Raw genomic sequence first — 11,307 nt, 5'->3', positions numbered from 1 at the left:
GGGGGGGTGTCCCTGGAGGGCGCAGAGGGGCCTCTGGGGCGCTGCCCCGCCGCGGCGCTGCCCCTGCCGGGGCTGGGGCGCAGCCGCCTCGGGTGCCGGCTCTGGGCGCTGCAAGCGCCAACGTCGCCGCAGTCCTGGGAAGGCCAAAGCTGCTCCGCGGGTGGCGAGGCCTCGCTGGGGGGGGGATACGGCAAGGGTCCCCCCACCCATCCCAAATTCTGCCTCTCCTGAGAGGGGCAGCCATGAGCCCCTTCCCCTGCGCAGGGGCAGGCTTGCCCGTCCCTGCGCGCTGGCGGAGGGGGGAGCCCTTGGGAGCTGCTGGCCTTGCCTGGGTGGGGGACTCGGCCTCTCCGGGGTGCCATGGCTGCGCTCGGGAGCCCCCGCCATCCTGAGCATGGGGTTTCTCTCGATGTCTTCCGAGTCCCGCTCCTTTCTGTTCCCTTGTTGATGCCTTCCTCCTTGTTGGCCAGGCTCTGGAGATGAATAATGCATGGGGTGGTGGATGCAGAAACCTGGTGATGTCTGCTCTCCTTGGGGGCTGGAGAAGTGTGGATGTGGTCTGTTCGTAAACCCCCAGAGTGACTGAGAAACGGCCCTCCTTGCCCAGCTGCTGGCATGTCTGTCTGCATGCCCTGCAGCAGGCTGGACAGCTTGGTAGCACACATCTCGCAGCAGCAACAGTTGGGTCTCTTGCCTGCCCCTGCTCCCACCACGTGCCTCTGTCTGTGGGAGCCGTCCAAGGCCTTTGGCAGCAGCGGGCTCCGTGTGTGGGTGCCTGCTCGAAGAATCCAGGCCTGCTGGCTGGATACGGTCTCTCTTCCTTCCCCTCTGCCCAAGTCTCTGCTGGGGTAGCTTCCCTGTTTGCATCTTGGACCTGTCTGAGAACCCAAAAGCCCTGGGCGCTGGCAGGGCTCTGGTCCCAGGGACTGCATCCCTGGGGCGGGAGAGCTTTCCCAAGCTCTTGGTATCCGCGGGCTATAAATAGGCTTCCAAATCATATGTGGGTCAGAGCCACATGTTTTCTGTGTGTTGGAGAGAGCTGCTCCTGCTTTTTGGATACAAGGGCAGGAGGCCGGAGAAACTTGGGCTTCCCTAGAGGTTCACCTCTCTGGTGGGGTTCACCTCCTAGGCTTGCCAGGGGGAGGGACAGAAGGCAGATTTTTTTTCTTGTACCTGGTTGCTAGCAGGCGAATGGATAGCAGGTTGGTATGTACATAGCGCTGGGGTCACGAAACTAATTTAACCCTTCCCTGGCTTTTTCTGCCTGGTTTGTATTGTGGAGGAATTATCTGGCCGAGTGGAGCAGCATGTTCCTGCTGAGCCGGTGGGAAGGGGATGCAGTGGCAAGGTGGAGGATGCTGGGGCAGGCCTCTAGCTTGGGGGAGGCTCTTTGCCGCCCCCCAAGTGCTCATTTGCCCGTCATGCTGGGCCTTCACGTGAAGAACAGGGAGGTGCTGGGATGCCTGGGGAAAGGGGACTTGGCTGGTAAGCTGAGGAAGGACTGTCCCCAGGGATGTGGACAAAACCCCGGGAGCTGCATCGGTGGCAGGCTCGGCAAGGGGGATGGGTGCGCTGGGCTCCAAGGGAGCTGGTTATTTTTAGAGGCTGGGGGAGGGTAGCGAACTGCTGCTCCTGAGCTGGTAATTCTCTCTCCTCTTCTCCCTCCCAAATATCCTGCAGGCCTGATCCTGCATGCTTTCCTTTGCAGGAAGCACCCAGGAGCATCAGACCCTGGTCCATCCTGGTATCCAGAGCTCTGGAGTCCAGCTGGGCCAGGGGAAAGCATGGGCAGGTCTAGGCCAAGTCTGGGTTGTGGGTAGGTGCCCACTGCACAGGCTGCCTCTGTCCCACTTAGATGGGTGAGGGAGCTGCCCTTCGGCTGAGTCATCTCTGCTCCTCACCCTGAGTGGAGCTGAGCAGCCACGGGAAGGGACAGATACTGCCCTCAAGGGTACCCCGCTGCCCATGGGCAAGCAGGCTGGCACACCTATCTTGTGCCTTGCTGGCTGCTCCTGGTGTCTGCTGCCCCTTGGCAGCTGCTCCAGACTTGGTGACCACGGCTGGTGGGATTGCAGCCTGGGGGTGTGCATCTCTTTTGGCCCCCTTCTTTCTCCCTGACCCTTGCTGCCCCTTCCCACTTCAGCTGGGTGGTGTGGGAGTGAAATCTCCTAAAAAGCTGCTGCAGTAGCCTTCTGGTTCCAGGCTTGCTGGACCTGGAAGGAGGAGGGCAAGGTGTCCAGGCCTCTTCACCCCCACGTGAAGCCAGGTGTTGCCTGATCCCTGCTTGTTGAAGGTGGTGAGCAGGGCATGGTACTTAGGGGTAGGCTACCAGATTGGCATCCCTGGACCTGCGCAAAGCTGCTGTGTGCGTGGAGCACGTAGGTGGCACACAAAAAACACAAGTCAGGTACCAAAGTGAGAGCTGCCACTCCATGCAAAGGGTGATCTGTAGCCCGTTTGGGTGCAACCCCTGGTGCAGTCGTACCCTGAGGACATGTCTGTACTCGGCAGGCATCACCTGAGCCCGTCTCCTCCTTCCTTTTGCTCCTGCTGCTTTCGAGTCCTGTGATCAGCTCAAGCTCCCTGTGTTTCAGGTGTCTGCCCGCCTTGCTGGCTACCTGGACACCAGCCTGCTGACTCCTGCAAAAGCTCTGCACTATCCCAAACAGCCAGGGAGCAAAGCTGACAGGCAAGCTTGCCTGCCAGGGTAGAGTCAAACCCATGCCAAAGTCCAGCCTTTCAGCCCTGGCCTTGTCAACCTGAGCTGATCCCTGTAGCTTGCTCTTCCTGTGGGTGAAACATCTCACAGTTGTCTGCCCATGCCCTGCCCAGAACCAGGTCTCATCAAGCTAAAACATGCCCAGACCCCTTCAGCAACCCAAGGGGAATCCCACTATGCCAGGCGGAGGTTAGTAGGTCGGACTGGAGGGATTAAAGCATGGAAGGGGGTAAGCACAAGACCTCTGCCCTGCTGTGGGTTCACCCTGGTAGTTCACAAGTGGGCAGCAGTTGGACAGGGATTGCCGGGCTTCTCCTAAGCTCACGGAAGGTATGTGGTGTATGTGTTTCCCTCCCCCAGCAGGCAGCCGGACGTCATCATAGCCACGTGCTTGGCACAGGGCACTGCCCTCGAGTACATGCCTCAAAGCGCAGTGCCCTTTCCTTCCCAGCAATACTGAGGCCAGCGGCTCTGGTACACTGGAATGAGAGATGGGGAGGGTTTCTCCTGTATGCAAACGGGTGTTCAGCAGCACCCGTGGCTGGCAGGGCACTGGGCTGGGACTCAGAACTGGGGCCAGCTCCTTTCTCTGCTACTGAACTACTGGGCAACCCTAGGAAAGTCACCTTCCTTCTCAGTCTTGTGTTGCAGCTGGGCTGTGTGCTCCTGTGATGGGACAAGTTAGCATTCATCCTCAGCACCTAGATCTGGGGGGGCTGTTTTGGAATTAGCACTGTAATGAGGCACAAAAGCTGTTTCAGGACAGACACCTTGTCCTCAGGCTCTGCATTTTGCTTGTCTGCTTCAGCATACTCAGCACTGGCAGGTCCCAGCCCTGGTGGGGAGGTTGACAGGACTTGGTGCAGTAGAGCTGTGAGATTGGGTGACCTTCTAGGGAGAGGTCTGCCCTGAACCATTGTGCCATGTGTCACCCGCTTCTGTAGCCCTTCTGTGTCCCTGGGCCCCACTGGCACCTCAGTCCTCTGTGGAGTTACTCGTGACCTTGCTCTCTTCTTGAGAAGGATTTGCTCTGTAGTGGAGGCCTAATCCTGTGGTGGTGGTGTCAGGAACCCTTGCTGTGGTCTTGAGACATGACGTGCATGGGCTCAGTAGGGAAGATGTGGCTGCGAAGGAGGGAAGAAAGGCTTGGCCAGCTGTGGAATCCATGACTGGCTGGAAAAAGAGCCCGCAGGGGAAACGGGACAGGAGCATGCACCGTGCAAAGAGTAAGGACGTCATCAAATTGTTTGCTTTGTGTCTGTGTCTAAGGAGCGCCTGCATCATGGTGAGGATGGCGTTCCTTGACTGTGTCACAGTGCTCTTGTAAGCACTTGGCCTGAGTCTGCGAGGGAGTGTCGGACTTTGCCCAGAGTCGCTCTTCTGCCCTGGGGGATGCTTTGGGGTTTGGCCATGGTTTTATTTTTCCTGTGCTGGAGCTCCTGGGATGGTGGGGTCTGAGCAGAACATCTCCTTTAGATGAGATGAAGTCAAGATTATCAGTGCTCCAAGGATAGGCAATACCCTGGGGGTGCAATTGTTTACAGTCCTGGGAAGTCCAGACTTGAGGCCTTCCTAAGTCTAAATCTGTTTAAGGTAAGAAGTCCAGTAAGTAACCTTAACTCTGCTCTGCAAAGGGCCTGGGGGTGGGCACAGTTTTCTGGGCAGATATTCTAAGGGACAGAGTTTCAGATGACTTTTTAGCTTCTTAAACCTACAGTGGATTTAAAATTAACAGATGAACTCTCAGATTACCCCCAGGCACTACGTGAGGGCAAAGTTAAGGGTGTTTGGCCATGTTCCCAATTGCTTTCTGTGCAAACGCATTTGGAAAAGGAAGGTAACAGGAATTTCTGGCTTTTTAGTGATGAAAGGGCGCTGTGGAGGTGTAATTTGTGAGATTGGCAAAGTGCATTGACTGTATAGGACCCTCCTGGAGGAGCTGTGAGCAGAAGTTGAGACTCTAAGAGCCGCTTCTGTTTTGCGGTGCGTCTCTGACATCAGCAGGGCTCCTGTAGTTTGAGCCCAGGGTGGGGAGAGGATGCATCCAGTGCTGCAGGACTGGAGGCCAGCTGGGGAGCAGGAAAAGGTTTGGCCTCATGCTGGGAAGGATGTGTGCCTTCTCCTGCTCCTTGGGTAAGAGCTGGGAAAGCTCCCACTGCTCTAGTGAGTTGTCCAAAAAAAATCTGTTCCATTCTCCTCCCTGAGTGGGAGAGGGCCAGGTGTAGGGTAACTTTGTTGCTTCCAAAATAAGCCAGGTGGGAGGAGGAAGAGGAGGTTTGTTCTTCTTCTCTGAACTGTCTGGGAGCTGCTGCAGCATCACCTACACCAGGGTGCAGCTCCCCACCCAGGCCTGGGACCACAGCTGGGAACCTCTGGAGGAGAGAGCACCCTGTTTCCGCAGAGGTGCTCCCAAAAGCTGGCCCCCGTGATGGGGTGGCAGCTGAGAGCTCAGCCGCCGGCTGGATAAGGCAGCAACTGTCGACTAGGCCCGGCCCTGTGCTGGTTCGCGATGGTCTTTGACCTCCGTGTTTGCAGCAGCACTGGGGGATGAGGGGGCGGTGGTGGGTGCCTGGGGCAATGCCCGCGTGGCCGTGCTGGGCAGCATCCCTCTGGATCGCCCCTGCTGGGGCAGGAGGCCTCTCACACTGGTTTCTGGAGCAGTGTGGTGGCACCTGTTGCTGATTCTTTCATGGCTGCAGCGGCCCGGAGAGGAGGGCGGGCAGCTGCGAGGCACCGCACTGCTCCTCCCCTGCAGCCGGGCCGTGAGCACGCGTGCACACGCGGTGCTCTGCCTCAGGCCGTGCCCTCCCCTCGTCTCTCCGTACGGCTGCTCTGCACCCTGTGGCTGTGCAAAGCTCTCCTGAGCACGCCTGCAGGAGCCACCAGAGCCTGAAATTGCTCCTTTTGCCCCCAGCTGTTCTGCTGGGGCTTGCCCCTGCGGGCGAGGAGCCCTGGGCCGCCGTCTTTAATTGAGCGAGGACTTGGGCAGCGGTGTAACGGCATGGGGCTGGGTGGTGTGACTGAGAGGGATGGGCTTGGGCTTTCTGGAGCAATGGCCTCTTTCCTTCTGCCCTGCCTGGGTCTGGCTGGGCTCCCTGGAGAGCTGAGCCTGTTTCACCTTTGCGTTTCGCTGGAGGTACAGCATTTTTCTGGTCTCCAGCCACGGCATGTAGCTGTGGAGCAGGCTGCCTGGTGAGGTGCAGTTCTGGGGGACTCACTGGTGAGTCTCCATGGGGATTTTTGACTGTTGTCTGGCTCCAGTGGAGTCTGACCTCGTGGTTCAGCAGGGACGCAGGCCTGAATGGCTGCAGCCCTTCCACCCCTGGTTTGAGATGGGATTGGCAGGCCAGGTGCTGAAAGCGTTAATGCTGCACTGGATCCCACTTTGACCCTCTTTGTGCAGTGTTGGAGCTGCTGCACAGGGAAATGATGGGCATGGTGGATCATGGGTGGCAAAATGTGTCCAGCTGATGGGATGTCTTGGATGTGCTATTTGTTGTAGTCGGACCCTGTGCTGCCACCTGCTGGGAGCAGGGCTGGGGCCATTCTCCCCTTCTGAGGGAGTTTATTTGGGGGCAAGGGGGTGACAGAGTGGATCGAACTGGATTTCTCTGCACCCCATATTATTTTGGTGCCAAGAAAGGAAACCCACCTGGGAACGTGGGTGAGGAGCTGCTGCAAACCAGGTGCCAAGCTTGGGAAGGGAGGTCATGCTGGTAGCTGCAGGAGAGTGGTACCTGGCACCAGGCTGGAGAACATGTGAGCAGGTCCAGAAATGTGAGGTTTCACCAAAATGCTCTGTGGGATGGAAGGCAAAAGCAAGAGGTGGGAGAGGTACCTCTCCACTGGGTGCAGCTATTCAGGGTCCTTGTCTGAAAGAGCTGCCCATTGGCTTGTCCTGTCGGATCTTTTGGTCTGGTACCCAACTATGGCCCCAGCGTGTTGCCTGAGCAGGGAGAAGAACTGTTCTTGGCTCTCACTTGGGTTCCTGGCTCAAGAAGGGAAGAGCAGGGGTTATAGAAAGCTTTAGTCATCCAGTTCAGGGAGTTCCTCCTCCAGATAACTTGATGCCTCCAGATTTCTCTTCTCCAAGGTGTGTCCCAAACCCACCTCGCAGGCCTGTCATCTGGGCATGTGTGTAAAGGGAGGGTACAGAGGTGGAGGCATGTTTTCCTGGAGGTGAATGGTGATGGGACAAGAGGCAATGGGCCCAAGGTGCACCAAGTGATGTTCTGATTTAGATATAATGGAAAAATTCTTCACAAGGAGAGCAGTCAAATATTGGAAGAGGGGCCAGAGAGGAGACAGGATCAGAGCGCTTGGCTGGGATGCTGGGGGCCTTGCTCATCTGAAGTCTCCGGTACTCTTCTTTCATCAAGACAGCCTTTTGATCTGTTTGCACTCCCCAGCTGTAAGGTTGTGTTTGCAATAAGCAGGTATTTGACAACACTGTGATTCAATGTTTTGATGGCTCCAAATTTCAAAGCTTTTCCTCTGTCCTTTAAATGTCATTGGAAAAGTTTAGGTGTTGGTTCTCTGGGAACTGAGGGACCCCATGCCCTGGGGCTTCCGTGAGCCAGCACCCCAGTGCCTGCTGCCTCTGGTCTCCACGGGCAGAGCTTGGACCTGTAGAAGAGGCTAGTGGGGAGAAGGTGGCAGCAGCAGGGCTTGTCTTCCTCTCATCCCTCCCCAGTAAAAGATCAGGTAAATCATGCCCTTTCCTGCAGCAAGCTCAGGACAGGGTTTTTTCACTGTTAGGCCAGGCTTGCCCCAAGCTGTGCATGGTGCTGTTTCAGCTGGATCAGGGCCGGTATTTGCTTGTTTGCACCACAGGGAACAGCTGTGGGTTGTTGTTGTTTTTGTTTTTTTCCCCTGGAGCAAAGAGTGCAGGAGGGACATGACTGAAGCCAGAGAGCACCCTGATGGCAAACAGTAGGTGCCCAGGAATCCTGCTCTTGCCCCTCTGCTTTCCTCTCCACCCTTGGGAGGGAAGGAAGGTCTGGTCTTGTCCTGTTGGGGGATGGCCAGCAGTACTGTGTCCCCCAGCTCTGCCATGAGTTTGGAGGCTGATGCCACCCATCTTGGAGGGGGTGGGGGGGCAGGGGTCCTGCTGAGCGGGGAAGGGGATGCAGTGGCAGGAGGAGTCAGGACTGGTCTGGAGTTAGTGGCACACTGGTCCAAGCAGAGCTGGACCAGGGAGGTGGAAGAGAAGCTGGGGGATTTCGGAGCTGGCTCAGTAGTCCCCGGGGCCAGGCTTGGGCTGGAGGTGGTGCTGATATGGCAGGTCTGGGGTGAAGGGGGCTTCACTGGGGTCACCGCAGGTTTTGGAGCTAGGAGAGCAGGCTCGAGGCAGCAGCCGCACCCTGGCTTGGAGGGGTCTCTGTCAGTGGAGGGCTCTTAACACTCCTCTGCTGCGTCACACTTACGTAAGGTGACAGCTTCCTGGTGTTGCCGCAGGCACAGGCAGCTTTCTGGCAGTGGGCAGGAGGGATGGAGCAAACCCTCAGTGGTGGCAATCGGCATGCGGAGAGCTGCCTCCATCCTGGGCCTGGCTAGCCTTGTGGGGAAAGCCCAGCCTGGCTGTCCCAACGTACCTGCTGCCACATGTGTCCTGTGCCGCATGAGCTGGGGCAAAGGGGGATGGCGGTGGAGTTGTCCTGCTGAAGCCCAGCATCAGCCTGGCCATCAAGGACCCTTCTCACAGCATGCAAACTGCATCACGCTAACCCCGAGCTGTAGCACAGCATTTCTGCTGGCCAGGAGGCTGCTTCCTTGTTGCTCAGGCCGTGCTGCACCATATGGCCCTGGCGTTGCCCAGCTGCTTCTCCTCTCTGCTCTTTGCCCCTTCCCTGCCGTGGCAAGGGTGTGGCATAGACTCTAAACTGTTGGCCTGGTGCTCCAGGAAGCTGAACACCCACCCTGTGGGGAGCTATCTGCCTTATGTCCACACCATACTGGCAGCACCCAGGGCCTCATCCCTTGCCTTCCTGGGGCTGCGGAAAGCAGGGAGCCAGGGCTCAATATATCTTGTGATCCTACCAGCTCTTATCCTGAAGGATCCCCCAGGGCTGGTGCCCTCTTGGCAGGCTGCAAGGACCTGGGAGTCTGTCCCTGTGTGGCCTTGTGGGGTTTTGGGGGGTTTTTTTGGTTTTTTGTTTTTTTCTTTAGGATGGTGCCTTGGTCCAGGATGGTGCGTGGTCCCCCAGAACAGAGAGTCAGTGTCCTGGTGAGGGGCTGGGGTAGGGAATGTGAGACGGGAAGGGGCTGTTTGGAGGGAGGATGTCCTAAGGCGATGGCAGAGATGTTGAGGGCATCAGGGCTGCGCTGTGCAGTCTTGCTCCCAAAATGTGCCCAGCGGTGACAACCTGAGGGGCTGCGAGGCCAGGCCCTGGGGGCTGCCACCTTGGAGCGGGTCTCGCTACGCGCTCCGGCCCCATGGCCTCCATCACCCTCACCGTGGTGGGCAGGAGGGGCAGATGGGCACTGCGCTGCACCCCCACTGCCTGTGGGGGCTGCGTGTCCCCCATCCCTGCACCTTCCTGGCCCTGAGCTTCTGGGGAACGAGTTGACCAAAGGGTCAATGACCCACATCAAAAAAACCAAATGAACAAACAGGGCCCTCCTTTTCCCAACAAGGGCTGAACAGTGCCAAACTGAGCCCCCGCCTGGTACGCGGGGATCAGCGGGAGGTGCCAGGCGGGGCTGGTGGAGGGCACAGACCCACAAATGTTTGCGCACAGAGGCCCGATTGTGCGCCTGGTAAACAGGGCCCCGAGCAGAGGACAAAAGCCGCCGCACAACAGGCGCCCGGTGCCGCTGGCTGCCCGCGGCGAGGCCTGGGTGCTCCCGTGACATCCCCTTGCCTGGCAGAGGGGTGCTGTGACACCTGGGACCATGCCTGCCGCTTGTCATGCCAGCCAGAAAAGGGATCCCCCAGCAGAGCGGGGCAGCTGGAGGTCCTGGCGCCACTCCAGGGCTACCCAGCCTGGCCAGCCTCGCTCCTTGGGCATCCTTTGGCCTCGGATCGGCCTCCTCCCGGCTGGCCCTTGTTTCTCCGGTGTTTCCTTCCCCCAAAACAAAACCCAGGAGCCACTGTGCCAGCAAGTGCCTGGACCTGCTCCCCGGCTGCCACCCTGCTGTTCCCAGCTGCGGCTCCTGGAAACCTCCTCCCAGTTGGCTCCTTGCTGTGCTGGGGCTGAGCAGATGACTAAGCCGGTGGCTGGAGGCAGCGCAGCGTGTGGGCATGGGGTGGGTGTGCAGTGCCCAACATCACGGCTGCAGCCGAAAGCGAGCTTTGGAGCTTGCTGGGCTCTGCCATTCCTTTCCCTGCACTGGGGGGTTGCATCCCAGCCCCACATGGGGTCAACAGCCCAGGTTGTGCTGGCCCTTGCCTGCAGGCTGGAGGTTGGCATGGTGTTGGGATGGAGCTGCCAAGGAAGCATTTATTCCCCAAGGCCCTCGTGCTCTTTTTAGCCCCTTTGGTGCTGGAGAGGGCGAAGTTAAGGGTATAAGGGAGTTGCCCCCACATGTGGGTGACTGAGACATATTTGGCAAGGAGAAATGGCAGTCTTTCCCCTTGAGCAGTGCCAGTCCCTTCCCCAGCTCTGTCCTGCCCCTGGGGTAGGGCCCATGGGTGCAGCCGTGTCCTGCGTGTGCAGGATGCAGCCTGGGAGCAGAGCCATGTGTGCGCAGGAGCCTGCTCGCCCTCTGCGCTGACGTGGTGCAGTAGCAGGGCCCGGAGGTGCCGCCAGAGTCCCTTGGCCATGTGCCAGCATGGGATCCTTGTTTGGGGGGTTCTTCCACTTGCTGTGTATTTGTTTGCCTGAATTAACTTTTTGGCAGGGTGCTTTCAGCCCTTGGATGAGTCTGGAGGGGAAGCGAGGCTGCTACTGACAGAAGGGCCCGGCCTCCTGTCACCCGCTGCTGGTCATGTCATTCCAAGCAGTCACTTTCATTTTAAAATCCTCTCTTCATTTTAAAATCTAGATTTATACTGAGTTACCAGTTTGTGATTTATGGTCTTCATCCTCTGTAGTTCTTTAAAGCACTAGGACTCACTGGGAGGGCACTTCTGCTGAACAGGATCCTTCGGGATGGATTGGTTTTGCTCTCCTTCCGTGCACGGAGAGTTGCTTCTTGCTGTCCTAACCCCAGGGTGGCCCAGGCTGGGAGAGCAGAGCAGGGAACAGCATTTACCCAGAAAGCTCGAAGAGACGGAGCCAGTGCTCAGCTCTGCGTCCACTTGCCCAGGGACGCTGCTTGGGGAGGGGGGTCCACCCTTCCCGGGGGCATATGGCTCTGGCCAAGTTGTGGGGACGGCTTTGCCTGGGCTGGCCTCCAGACAAATCCTGTGGGCGTTGTCCCCTTTCTGGGCTGAGTCACTGTTGTCTTCTCTGGTGAGATGAGCCCACCTCCTGGGAGAGTGGCCGGGGATAAACCTGACCCAGGGATCATGGGCAATCTCACCCTGAGAGCCTAGCTGGCATGTCCTGTGGCATGGACGGATAGTTGGGCAGCAGGGACCTTTCCCAGGGCTCCCCAGCTGAGCATGGCAGATGTTTGCTAGGTCTCCATCCCATCAGACCCCA

This window comes from Apteryx rowi, unplaced genomic scaffold (genome assembly GCF_003343035.1).
Source record: "Apteryx rowi isolate R43461 unplaced genomic scaffold, aptRow1 scaffold_367, whole genome shotgun sequence".
Taxonomy (NCBI): domain Eukaryota; kingdom Metazoa; phylum Chordata; class Aves; order Apterygiformes; family Apterygidae; genus Apteryx; species Apteryx rowi.
This window is presented reverse-complemented; position numbering follows the sequence as displayed.